This window comes from Pipra filicauda, unplaced genomic scaffold (assembly GCF_003945595.2).
Source record: "Pipra filicauda isolate LSUMZ 115617 unplaced genomic scaffold, ASM394559v2 scaffold73_size2923735_pilon, whole genome shotgun sequence".
Lineage (NCBI taxonomy): Eukaryota > Metazoa > Chordata > Aves > Passeriformes > Pipridae > Pipra > Pipra filicauda.
This window is the reverse complement of record NW_024104909.1, coordinates 1,758,732-1,772,769: the sequence shown is the minus strand read 5'-3', so window position 1 is coordinate 1,772,769 and position 14,038 is coordinate 1,758,732. Positions and strand designations below refer to the sequence as shown.

General features: G+C 39.8%; 1 protein-coding gene and 1 long non-coding RNA gene across 14 annotated transcripts in view; both read right to left on the bottom strand.

Moving 5' to 3' along the window:
* Nucleotides 1-14,038, bottom strand: part of RBFOX1 (RNA binding fox-1 homolog 1) — a 1,156,483-nt gene that overhangs the window by 824,025 nt on the left and 318,420 nt on the right. The gene's annotated exons all lie outside the window — the stretch shown is intronic.
* The window catches only part of LOC120324877, a 35,069-nt gene that overhangs the window by 16,635 nt on the left and 4,396 nt on the right, over nt 1-14,038 (bottom strand). Inside the window, exons 3-4 of one of the 2 annotated variants that reach the window (XR_005566545.1) lie at nt 13,069-13,155; nt 12,311-12,451 (exon numbers count right to left, since the gene is read on the bottom strand). This is a non-coding gene — a long non-coding RNA (uncharacterized LOC120324877). Of the gene's footprint in view, nt 1-12,310; nt 12,452-13,068; nt 13,156-14,038 lie in introns of those variants that run through there. The other variant, XR_005566546.1, reaches the window with a different exon arrangement.

Genomic DNA, 14,038 nt, shown 5'->3' with positions numbered 1-14,038 from the left:
TTACCCACAGCCTGATAAAGAGAAACAGAATCTTCTATAGCCTCGAAATTATTAAATCACATTTGTGTGCTATAAAGAAGACCTTTTGACTGTGCTTAAATAATATTCATAGGGGTTTAAATAGTTGTTAAATAAACTAAGCAAAATCACAGCAGAATACAGGAGAATTCTTTAGAAATGCAGTGCTCAGAGAAAATTTTGTTACCAGTGGTAATCCACGAAAACACCAGGGTCAGCTTTTATATTTCTTATTGTCAGGTTATCCCCTAGATATTCAAATTACCTTGTGATTACTGCATTATGTCTTTTTGAAACGTACATTTCTTGAAAATAGCAAACATGTTGCAATATAAGCAGATAACAGCTCTGTGCTTGAGAGCTGCCCAGCCTGGGGGAGCACACCCAGCAACCAACAGCTCCACAAACACAACCTGCCTTTCTGGGCCTTTAAGAAATACAATTAAACTGGATGAAGACAGAGCAAAGCAGGTATTTTATGCTCCAAATGTGGTGATCTTTTGATAAGAGTGATTGATTGTGTCTGGGTAAGTTTGCTTAATATTTGCTGTGGACACTGTCTTGACTGAGGCTCAATCAATCACTTGGAACAGGAAATCAGGGCTAATGCACTAAAACAATATCTGTTATGCACTCAGTTAATCCATCACAGTTCTCCTGGGCTGTGTCAGAAGTTGCCCTGTGAGTGGATGTGGACTCAAAACGGACCTTGGAGCTTGTTTTCAATCTAAAAAAGGTTTCTCGATCAACTGCTTATAAAATTTTAACTGTACAGGAACTACATTCTCCACCCCAGGTTGAGCTATGTTAGGAATTTGAAGGAAATAAAATTTGAATAAATCAAATTTAAAATAAATCAAATTTGAAATAAGTACAGTGTATCTTGTAAATTTAAAAAAAAAAATGTATTAAAGTCTATGGAGTTTGATGTTGTCAAATTTAACAGCAAAAGCCCAGTAGCTTGGGTGGACTTCAATTCCCATCATTCACTATATTATTTTTTCTAATAACTTTCTAAACTCTTTGTTTGTTTGTTTTTTGTTTGTCTTTTTTAAGTGATTGTTAAACTTTAATATGTTTTACATGTGAAATAGTCCCACTGCTTCTATTTCCTTATAGGTCACAGATAAGCTCACATGGAAAAGTACATAAATACCCTTAAACAAGGAGAAAAATGTAAATGACTTGGACATTTGGATTTAAGGTGCCTGTCCACATACCTGACTCAGAAGTATAAAACATTGGACGGTTGGAAATTAGGCCTTAGAATAGGAAAAAATTAGGAAATTTCTCCACATGAAAAAGAGGAAACATATCAAATGCAGATTCCTTTCCTAAATTTATCATCTCATTCCTCATATATAAACATTTAAATTTTTTTAAAAATCAGGAGAAATTTTAAACCCCAAGGAAGAGTGTTCTGTGCAGGGAGACCTACAGGACAAGCACCTGAATGACAGATGTTCTTTTGTCAAGTTCCTCTGAGTTGCTTTTAGTTTAGTTAACTAATGATTTTATCACTTGGTTTAGGACAGAAACAAGCATGTGGCTGGAGTTAATGACCTGGTTTTTTCGGTACTGAGCATCAGGCTTTTAAATTAAAATTCTCATCTCCAGTGATGTCATGAGTTCCTCTTCTCCTGCAGAATTGCTGTTGTAAAAAGACAGCAATAAAAAATTTGTGATACCTCTCAAATCACAGGTGTCCCTAGAGCAAGGGAGGTGCAGCAACACCAGCCTAGATCAAAGCAGAACACAATTCATGTTCTAGGACACACAGTGTTACACATTGGACATCACAATCAACCAAACTGGCTCCACAGAATTTTCCCCCTCAAAAACAAGTGGAGGCCTCAGGGAACTCAGCTATTTTATATTATATTATATCATCATTACATACTATATTATTATATTTTATATGTATTGTAATTATAATATTCATAATTAACAATAATAATTATATTATATTGTATTATAGGTTGGGGTGTCTTGACTAACTCATAATCATAACAATCATAAAGAACTATTAAGGAAATATTAACCTGTTGCTTACATGAATAGTCTTATGTTATGCTGCTTATTTACTGACATGGTAACTTGTGCTGTGTATTTAGAACTGACTGTTTGGAACACACAATCAATATATAAAACAGAACTGTAGATCTGCCAGTTGAAATAATCCCCAGAGAAAGGGGCAAAATCCTGTGGAAATCATTAGATTTTGTCACAGAAAAGACTGAGCCTGATGACTTCCTTTGCCTCCTCTCCAAGTCCTTAGAATTCCTAGTACATATTCTGCTTCTTTTGAAACTTCAGGGTGTGTGTGATCATTAAAGACTGATCTGCCCATGGTGCTGTCTACTTTTAAATTCACATGCCCCTTAATCATGACCACGATTTAATTAACATCTGTAGTTCTCATTCCCTCATATAAATTCCCCTAAGAACACCTGTAGTGAGTCATCAGTGGGAAACTCATAATTTCCTGATTCTTTCATTAGATTTCTCTTTGAAGGACTGGAACTTGCAGAGTTCTCACCCCTGATTTTCTTCATCCACCCTGAACTGTCTCAGAACACTGTCCAGCCTGACATCCCCCTGGATTGCAGCGACAGCAGCTGTTTGACACCCAGGTTTATTTGGTTTTTCTATTGTCTTCTGGGTGACATTTTGACAATAGCCAACCCACTTTTGTGATCCAATCTTTTGCAGGGAACAATTTGCTGCTGTGAATGGGTTTGTGTGTTCTTCTGCAGAGCTTGAAGAACAACATCTATGCACTTTGGAGCTCGTGAATAGTGACAGACCTGAAGAGAACTCAAATGGAGAGTTTGGACGTTGTAATTACCTTAATAGCCACAGTGTCAAACTGGAAACATATTTATAGTTATGTACAAAATATAAAAATGCAATTATTGAACATTGACTGTATAGGAAATTTAAAGTTTGTATTGGTCCTCTGAGCAGGCACACAATGAGGATTAGAAATTAAATTTTTCTCTTACTGCATCCCTGATATTGTCTATTTTTTACCATTGCTCTATTATTCAAACTTGAGGTGCCATAGGCCACGTCTTCAATCTTGTTTTAGAGGAGATTTCTTTATGCCAGTAATTGAATGGTAGGCTTTATGTCAACTTACTTGTTTGTTGACACCAAGCACTGTCACCAGCTGTGCCTATAACAATGATTTCTTTTGTGACATGTACGTCATTATCTCCTCCAGGAATTTGTCCAAGGCCAACAATTCACTTCAAATAGTTATTCTGAAAACCATCAGAATGAAAGTACTTTGAAATATTATTACCTTAGGACAAAAACGATGCACTGATTTATCTGTGTGCAATTTCTTCCATACCCTTGGTCTCTCTACACATGAACAGAATTTCACCAAGAGCGTGGATTTAGAGCTATGGCCATAAAGGAACTCAACAGATAGCAAGGGAAAAAGGAGATTTCCATTCTGCGACATAATTAGCATTATTATTCATATTTAACATTATTGTGGAATGTTTGGTTTTGTTTCTTTTTTTATTTTATGACTGGTATCACTACAGTGCCACCTCCACCTTCCTGCATGCAGAGATGAGGGCGTGAAATGTATATTTACTCCATGCCCTTCATCTCCCATCATGGCATTGGTCAGAGTGTAATGTCAGGGCTGAAAAGGTCCACTGGTTAATAAATCCCGTTTTCACCTCTGACCTAAGTCCACAACTGATCCAGATTGTCTGATTTTGTTCTCAGCTTAGGATCTGCTCGGTGTGTTTCCCTATCACTCACAGTGTGGGCAGACAGGCACCTCTGAGCAAACTCAGTCAAGGTGGTGACGTAGTTTGAGGCCTGTGGATTGTTGGAGTTTTACACATTGTGCTCAGATAGCATTTACTGTCTACCCTGTGCATTGAAAAAATCACAGAATCATGGAATGGCCTGGGTTGAAAAGGACCTTAAGGATCATCTCGTTCCAACTCCTTGCCGTGGGCAGGGACATTTTCCACCAGCCCAGGTTGCTCCCAGCCCTGTCCAACCTGGCCTTGGACACTTCCGGGGAAGGGGCAGCCACAGCTTCTCTGGGCAACCTGTGCCAGGGCCTCCCCACCCTCACAGGGAAGGATTTCTTCCCCATAACCTATCTACCCCTGCCTTCTGGCAGTTTGAAACTTCGCCCCTGTCCTGTCCCTCCAGGCCCTTGTCCAAAGTCTCTCTCCAGCTCTCCTGGTGCCCCATATCTGGAGGCAGCTCTGCAGGGGGGTCTCACCTGAGGGGTCAGATGGGGAGAATCCCCCCTTCACCTGCTGCCCACACTGTGGGATCAGCCCAGGACAACTGATTTCTGGGCTGCCAGGACACAGGGCCAGGGCACGTTGAGCTCATCACCAACCAACTCCCCTGTGCAAATTCATGCAAACAGCCCCATGATATTCATACAAAACAGTTTCAAACACATGTGCTTCCTTTAATAACTACCTTGTCTATAATAATGCATATATAGCTGTTAGCTTTTCACTTCATAACATTGCAAGAATTACAAGATAAAAGGTTACTGCTCATGGAATGTCACACTACAAATGCCACATCCCATTAAAACACTGGTGCTCCTGTAATCAACACAATTGTAGTCCAAACAAAAGCTTAGAGTGCTGCTGAGTGAAAGATGAAATGGATACTGTCAGTAAAGATTCTTGAAACAAGTTATTTTTGCCACTTGAAACAAAGGACACGAGAGCACTTTTAACACCTACCTTGGCGTATAGGAATGTAAAATGCAGGGATTTACTCCCATCAGTATAATAGTTCCTTCAAGCCCCTCTCTCCCCACTCCCACACAGGCATACATTATTCAGCATGTTGGAGACCATCTGGAACTTGCTCCTGAAATAGCCCAGGACTTGATGACCTTCCAGATACGCTGCAAAAACCATTTGTTTGACAAGGGTTTGGAAGAAGGTTGTGGGTGTGTTGTTTCTGGAAGGATTAAGCAGGCTATTTTACAGTTTTGATTAATGCTCGATTTAATTTACTATTTGTATGCGACTGTTTCGGGTGGTGAGAGGTCAGCAGCCACTTTTACTGCTCAGCTTAATGAAGGCTTCCGGTGGTTATTGGTGAAATATAAGTGTGCACACAAACACCCCCTGGCTCCAGGCCTCATCCATGTCCATCACAGTCAGTGAGGAGCCTCTCACTCCTGGGAGTGGTGGGTTTGTGTAACAAAGAACCTTCCCTCTCCTCAGAGACCAGCTACACTCGGAGAGTCAGCTGTGACAGCTCATCTACAGCTCACTGTCACACCAGCTACTGAACACCAAATCAAGTCTGTAAAGGCTGGTTGGTACCCCTGTGATAAGTGATACACACAAAAAATATATATCCTGAAGAATCATGGCCTGTGTGAGCATCTGAAGAATTAATCCATAAACACAGTTGCACATAAGTAGTGATAGAAAACTGCCAATTGTTCATTCTACTCTTGATTCCCTTTTTGCTTTCAACTGTCCATGTTTTAAAGCTGAAAGTGTAGAAACTTGTGAATAGCCCTTGTGGCAAGGACAAAGTTTTTGAATGTGGTGTGAAAGATGATGGATGATCGATGGTGTGATTAAAAGAGCAGAGTGTGGAGAAGAGGGCATGGTCACAGTGCTGCAATGAGGTTAATCATCTGGCTTCGGTTATTTATATGAAATAAAGAATTTCAGCAGCACATAGTTTGCTACTTTCTGACAGTAAAAGAGCCTGGTCCCTCACATAGCCATGGACATGCTACCTGAGTAAACACCAAGCATGGTTCGAAGCAAGAAATGTATTTCTATACATAACTTTGGTAGAAATTTAGAAAGATATCTCATAATTAACCCCAGATGATCTATCTATGCAAGCCTGTAAACAGCTACCTGGTTTTTTTTGGGCTAAAAATCAGGGATTTACAATTAAAGGCACAAAAACTTGTGTTACAGACCACCCCTTGTAAGAAATATAATATCTGTAGAGTAGGGGGCTGGGAAAAAAAAAAATCTATGTGGAACTGGAATGATAAAACACACCAGAAAATGAATGAATAAATGAAGATTCTATACTTTGCTGGGATGGATGAAGGACTCATTTGGTGAAGGACTCAGCACAACAGCTGAGTTGTGCTGCATTTCTGCAGGAAGGACTTACCTGTGCAGCACACACTGGATGTTCCTTCCTGCTTCCTGAACTACATTCCTAATTAATTACTGGCTGCAAATGTTGAAGTCAAAGACACCTTGTTCCTTTGCTACCATATTTGTCCTCAATAACAACAGCTTTTGATTTTTATGCCTGCTGGAGCGTTTCGTGACATATTTTGAAAATACACTCATTTTCTCTCAGGACTGATTGACTGTACACGGGTGAATGCTGTGGTGAAACCCAGCTCAGCATGTCCTCTTTCAGCCTCCTCATGGATAATGCTAAAAGGTTTTCAGGATTTGGAACATGAAGCTCCCAAAGCCAGTCACCAACACAGCCTTGTTCTGAGTTGCCAGTTTAAGTAACTAATGTTTTCATTTCAAACCCCATTTCTGTCTGGAGTGCTGTACTGCCATGCAGTACCTTGTAACAGTGCATGTCTCCAGCTGTTTAAGTTGCTTATTTTCCAAAAGGTTACTCATAAAGTGCAGGTCATGGGGATTAAGTCATGTAGCTCCCATGGAGTACAGCAGGAATTTCACAGTTGAATCCCTGCAAATTCTTTTGGGAAACGTATTTATTTTTAATGAGTCATTAATCAGTTTGCTGACTTCACGAGGTCCAGAGGCAGCCTCACATCAGCAGTTAAGGACAGTATTTGTGATTTCTAGAATCAGAACTAGAAATTGCCTTATTTACTTGACTGAAAGGCAGATGCCCTTGTAGACTGGTGGATGTGGCAAACTGACTGGTGAGACACAGGCTTTGCTGTTTGCATTCAAACAACTGGCAGGACAGTTCATCTTAAAATAGAGCTGGGCATCCACTAAAAAATTATGATAAAATGTGTCAAGTCAAGCATTAAAAACCTTCAGCATCTTAAATCACTAGAAAACAGTGTGCACGTGGTTTGTTCTCACAATTAATTCCAAAAATTTCCATGGCTGGTAAAATGCATAATATGAACAGTGCAACTTGTGAACCATTTCTGAGCCATATCTTTGCAAAATCAAGTTGTATTTAGAAGAGGCATTTTGGGGTTCAACATCACAAAATGATTGAAACTATTGAAACTACACAGAGATTAATCAGTGGTGTTCTCTCACAAGTCATAAATTGATAATAATACATTGATAGAGGGGAAGCTGCTGCTTTGCAAACACAGGTCACTGGCGAAACTATGAACACCCACACCATGTGAGTACTGAGATGAGCAAGAACTGGTAAATAGATCAAATAATTACTATTATTATGAAGAATTTTTATAGTTGACACATCTGAAAGCAGATAGTTATGCATATGTAAAACCATATGGGGAGGGAAGGTGTGGGGAACAGGAGTGGTGTGATAATGTATTGATTAGGAAAATGTTTGGGGTTGGGGTTTTTTAAGGAGGAAGACTCTTTTGAACAGGAATAGTTCTTTCTACGTCAGCCCAAGTGCACAGCAGAAACTCAGAAATATGTCCAAGTATTCTCAGTTAGTGAAAAATGAATTATAAATTTTCTGCAGTTAGGGAAAAGTTCTTTGAGTTCCAGGGAAACCTGCTACGCTGGCTTGGATGGAGTTAATTTTGTCCACAGCAGCCCCCATGGTGCTGTGGTTTGGATTTGTGATGAAAACACTGTTTTTAACACAGGGATGTTTTATTTACTGCTGAGCAGCTCTTACACAGCCTCAAGGCCTTTTCTATCTCCAGTCAAACCACGCAGTGGGCTGGGCCTCCAACAGGAAGCTGGAGGGGGCAAAATAAAGGGAAAATAACAACCAAGGAACCCCTCTAAGTGTATTTTCTGTTTCATCAAGAAAAGAGAAGGTGTTGTTACATACAACAGGCTGTCTACTCTGTTCTTCCTGGGTTTGGGTCAGCTGAAGAAAAAACATTTTAGAGCATTCACTGTGTTTCAAAATCACAAGCAGTATGTAATATGTTTCCCAAACCTTTATCTGATTCAAAAAATATTCCCTGCACGGTTTGTTGCACTGAACTCTGACCAAAGAGTCAGTACAATTTGGAACATTATGGACTTAGCGACAAAATAATGAGATTTTTTCTTTTTTTTTTTTTTTTTTTTTTTTTTCTCTTTGAGAGCTCTGTAAGAAACCATGAAAGGGCTGAATCTGAGGGTAGTGGTGACTTTGGGCATCGCTGCAGGAGCCAGCTGGTGGGAAGCTGGAAGCAGGGCTTTGACTGAATTCTTAGGGCTAAGAGATGATAAGAGGCTCCACAGTCCTGTGGAGTTAAGCAGCCTGACAAGGTGAGCCAGGAGCGAGAAAGGAGCTCTTAAAATCTTCAAATCAATTCCCTGGAAACATGGGAAATACAAGAACTACAGCAGCCACACTTTTTTTGCTGTAAGAAGAAAGTCCCAGCATATAGTGAGGCTCTGAGAGAGCAGCTTTCCTCCCAAACCGGGTGATTCTGAAGCATTTGCCTTTATTATTGATTCCCTGAGAGAAACCCAGCTATGCAGGAGTGTTAAAGGAACTGGGGAGGGAGTGAATATATGCACAAGTGAGAGATCCTGAATTCACTGTTGCTTCATTCAGATCAGCTTATAGAAGTTGGATAATCTTCTTACTCTGTGGATGTGACGATGAATTTAATGTCTCACTGTAGAAAAGCCAGGAAGCAGAAGTGTGCTGAGAATTTGAGCACAACCAAAATTTGTGCAAATGGATTTGGTGGCATTTGTTTCAACATGTCAAAGCAATTCCTGCTATGTGGGAAAAGATGCAAAAATATAAGGGGTTTACTGGCACATCACACTGATGGCACTGACTTTGACAGATGCCATTCCTTCAACAGTGGAGCTGCTTTGGGTGTAAATAGAATTCGAAATACCAAGACAGGAATTTTGAGAAGATAAGGGGAGTTGAGCTCTTAATTTAGTTTTACACTTTTTCAGTCATTCCTGTACTCGACTGTCTGAAATTCTCCGGGATGAAAGAGCTGGAGTTTATTGCAGCCTACAGAAAATGGCTAATTTGGTTTATAATGGGGCAGGCACAGATCTGACTCCAAAGCAGCAGGAAGGTTGTGTTCTGCATGAGCTGGTTCCCTAATTGGAAAGGGTCCATAAATGCAAAGACAATCAGAGTGGGATTTTTACAGCCTCCCCCTAACAATTGCTCACAGCAGTTTAGTAGAACTGACTGTAGGCTTTCCCATCTTATTTTTCATTAATGGTAGCAGAGTAGAGACTGTCAGTTGGGTTTTTCTTCTAAGGAAACTGTTTTAATGGTGAATGAGCAAGAGTATTCAGGTGAGAAGGAGCTTCATGAGGAGAATATATTTCCCTGAAATATAAATGTTTAAAAAGCAAAATATTTCATCTGATTAGCTTGACACTGTTGTTGCTATCATTTAGTTTTCTTACATCTTATACTTTACTGAGAGTTCTACGAGCTGGTAACTAATACAATAAAGCACAAAACCACAGAGCAGAACTGGAACAAGAAGCGGGCTAACAGGACAGCTGAACTGAAATAATAATAATAATAAAAAGACTAAAATTTTGAGATTTCTGGCTCTATTTCCCAACTCACTTTCCACGAGTCTTATCAATTCCCCAATCAACATTGCTGTACGAATTTTTAGCCAAAGAATGAACAAACCTCTTAAAAAGACTATTAACTGCAGCTATTCCAGAGCTGTGGCTTCTGAATTAAAGGTCATGACAGTTATGAATGAGGTTATGGGATTTTTCACTCTACTACTTGGGCTTATGTCTTCAACAGAAGTGGAAATTTAAACCAGAAACAGGATTGCAAGATGACAAATGAATGAAACTCCAAACTACAGAAAGCAGGGTAAGAGGAGGTCATTCCTGAGGCAGTGCAATGAATTTGGGATGTTGATGTTTTGACCAGTGAATAGATCACTGAAGCCCAACGCCTGGTGCTGGCAATGCAGCACTTGCTGCAAAGCTTTATCTTGAGAAAACAGCGACCCATCCTTCAGATTTTCCTCCGACTGGCTGACTGAACAGGTATTTAAACCAATATCATAGACCTTGTTTGCCACCACGAGTTCAAATTCCCCTCTCCGTTTTCTGATCTTTCTTGATTCTTCCCTTCCCTCTCTGCCCCAACAAACCAGTGCTGGTCACGGTTGCCTCTCCCTGCCCCTCAGTGTTCCTGCAGCAAGCTTGGCTGGCAGCAGCACTCCTTTCAGAGGAAAGCAGAATTAAGCAGGACTTTGTCGTCATACCAAGAAATCAATGATACACTGAAGCACTTTTTAATTAGACCACTGCGGTCCTGAACTAACCCCGAGTTACTAAGATTAAATAATTGCTTATGGCATTCTCAGTGTGTAGTTCACCAGAGTGAAAAGAAGACTATTGACTCAACTGTTAAGTTTTGAGAACTGATGAAGTCTGCTGAGTGCAGAAATTCTTTTTAGCACAAAAAAAACCCGAATGCAGTTTTATGACCCAACTCCTTTGAACTATTTTAATTAAGGACTACTATGATAAGAAAGAAGTTGAAAAGCTATTTAGTGGGAAGACAGGCTCCCATTTAAATGTTGACTCATGAATTCAGCACTTTCAAGGATATTACCGTACTTTTGGTCTTTACTTTTCAAAGCCATTAACTTCTCCCAGCACATTTCTATCCGTGTCATCACAGGAACCTGTTAAAGTCGTATCACTTTGACATCTATTCTCTTTCAGTCACCTTAGATTTTTTTTCCCCCTTTTCTGCCTAAATTTAGACATACAAATTTGAATAAACGACTGTCTTCAGCTTTACATTCAGATTTTCTGTAGGTGTAATCTGGCACAAATCCCCTGACTGTGGTGGAGCCACCTTGACACACGACTTGAAAACCTGACCTTAAGAACTCATTATATTTAAAAGTGTAACTAATCTAACTAGACATTCTTTCAAAAAGGTCATTGTTACATTCACTTGAATAATAAAAATGTACAGGGAACAGGCTAAGGGAAAACGGAATTTTTAAATGATAGTAGAGCAAGAACAGAATTAATATTCTATATTACAGAACTATCAATAATTATAGAATTATGTACCATGTGCATCAAAGCATATACAGATGTAGAAATAATTAATGTTTCTACATTTCATGAACTAAGTATATTCATGGTCTTTCATCTTCTTTCTTAACATATAAAACAAATACAAGCATGTGAACTTGTACTTGATAGTGCTGAGTTCTTCCATCAAAATTATACCACCCGTGCAAAACAAAAAGGAATATTTGCCCTTCAAAGTGTTCCACGACAGAAAATCAGCAGAGCACTCTGGGCTTGCTGTTTTTAGAGGATATTCAGACTGTGCAGTACGAGTTTCAAAATCCCACTCGGTTTCTCAGTGGCTTGGTAGGGCTTTAAATTCCTGCACGGAATGAGGCTCCTGCCAGTCCCTGGAGGGAAGCCCCGGCAGCAGCCGAGGCTGCCAGGACACAGAACCTGTTCCACTGCTGTTCCTGCCCTATCAATCATCTGCAGTTAAGAGAAAGGTGAGCTTCTGTGTTGAGATATAAGCCATTCATCAAGGTTAGGGTGGAAAAAAGGGGAAATAAAAACTTAGTTTTACAGGCAGATGTTCAGGCAGGAGCAGCAGGGACAGGATGAAGAGAAGGATGAGGAGCCGGAGGGGTGAACGCTGGGCAGGGGCAAAGCCCCCTCCTGGGCACAGAGACACAGATCTGTGCCATGTGTGTGCTTTGCCTTGAAAACCTTAACCCTGGCCTGTGAATGGTGTGTGAAGCACCAGCTGTGAGGCACCTACCCAGGCTTTGGGAAGAAATGTGGCATAACTGCAGGCTCGGGCTGAAGCCCCTGGAAGGGTCGGTCATTACCTGGCTGCTGGAGCTCGTGTGTCAGTTGGCGTCTGACGAGCTGCAGGCACTCACCAACTTTTCCAAATCGCAAACAAAAGATCTACAAACTTGTCCTGCAGCAAACAGTGCCTTAGTAATTCCTGCCAGCGTGGTTCCCTTTCCATGGCATTGCAGGATTGCTGATGGGGACACCCACGGTGAGGGGATAATGGTAACAGGGCACTTGCTGCTCTGAGATGCTACAAGGGGACAGGGAAGGTGTTTTTCCAGAGTTAAGTTTAATAAACTGAATTTACACATTGCTGTAAGGAAAATGCCTCCCACAGTACCAGAGTCAACAGCACCTCCCGTAAGGATTATGTTCTTTTTCATCAGGAGATCTGTGAGTTTCTCAGCAATAAGGACACCCTGTTTTCTGAGGGACATTAAAGGCAGAGCTGCACAGAGACTTCACTCATTCATGGTCTGCTTGAGGGACAGACAGAAAGGAAACAGGACTTGAAAAGAGCCAAGTATTCAAGACCTCTAAAACTAAATGTACAATTCTGTTTTCATTTTCTCCGCTGAAGGAATATTAACTTGCCTCTATTAACTTATATTTTAGAAGATGCTATGAGCTCATTTTGATATTAAAGATTCTTTAGGACATTTTCTATACTCCAGCTCTTATTTTAGTTTTAACTTAATTAAAATCTTTTTGAGATTTTCTTCCTGAGACACACTTAGCCTTTCAGTAACAGAATACAGATAATTATATCACTCCTTTCTATAACATTTGCAGATGGACTGAATAAAGTAAAGCTGTGTTAAAATAGTGTCTGCCTTATTATTTGATACACTGGACAGGCTTGGTGCCTCTAGATAAGATCCTGGTGGTGTTTCAGAATAATACTGTTTCTCACTGAAGCCAATGTGTCAGGACAGCAGGACTGTAATTTTTCCTGAGAGAAACACCCCCCCAGGCCTTGGGTGCAGTTGACACCCCATACTTTTAAAGAAAATGAATATTGCAGTATCAGAAGGTACAGGCTCATAGAGGCCACAGTAGGTAAAAAGTTTATCCTCTCCTCTTTAAATCATACCTGTTTAATGACTTCCTAGCATCCTGTCCATACAGCTGGCTTTTAATCTCTGCAAGGTGACTTCTAAATTCAGTGTAAAGATACTTTCTGAAATGAAGAATAAGTAATTAAAATTATATATATGCACAGCTAGATATTTTTATTAACAGCATGCATTTAAAAATGCATAGAAATGTAATTTGCAGTTAAGACACTGTGTAAGACAAATTATTTTGTATGTATTTTATTAAAGAACCTCAAATCTAAATAGTTTTACTGTGTGAGCAAACAAAGGTTTTAGAGATTAAAATATATGACCCTGGACTGCCAGTAACTTTACACATATAAATACTAGCATAGATTCAGGAGTTTAGAATGGGAAAATCCTGGTGCATACAAATAACCTGACACATTAAAATGTATGTTCCATCCACAGTCATCCAGAGGGAATCAGATCGAAGGACTGAATATGTGTTTTCTAAATTAAAAATTCAAATCAGAACATGTAAAGTGGTTTAAAATAATAATTACATGAATCCCAATTAAGTATTACACAGTAATTACAATGAGTGCTATTAACAAATTCAAAGTATGATTTTGGTTAAAGGTATTACCATGGAACACAACTCCAGGCAGGTGCACCCAAACACCAACAAGTGGAGGAGGAATCACAGGTGCTTGTGTGTCAGGGAGGAATGAAATTAGCTCAGTATTCTGTGGTTTGTGCTACCTCAGCCAACTAGAACCTTGCTTTTCCTGTGCTTTTATAGGCTAAAATGTTCTTAAAGGATAAACACAGAGAAGAATTAAAAAAATTAGAACTAGAGGAGTGTGTATGCACTTTTGAGTAACAGAAAATTAAAGTTACTTCTCCATGAAGTTTAGCTTTTGTTTTGTAATATCTACAGCAGGTTCTTCAGAGAACAATCCAAGTGAAATCTTATTTCAGTGTGTGAAAGCTGGTTTAGGAACCAAAGTTCTACCTTTAATA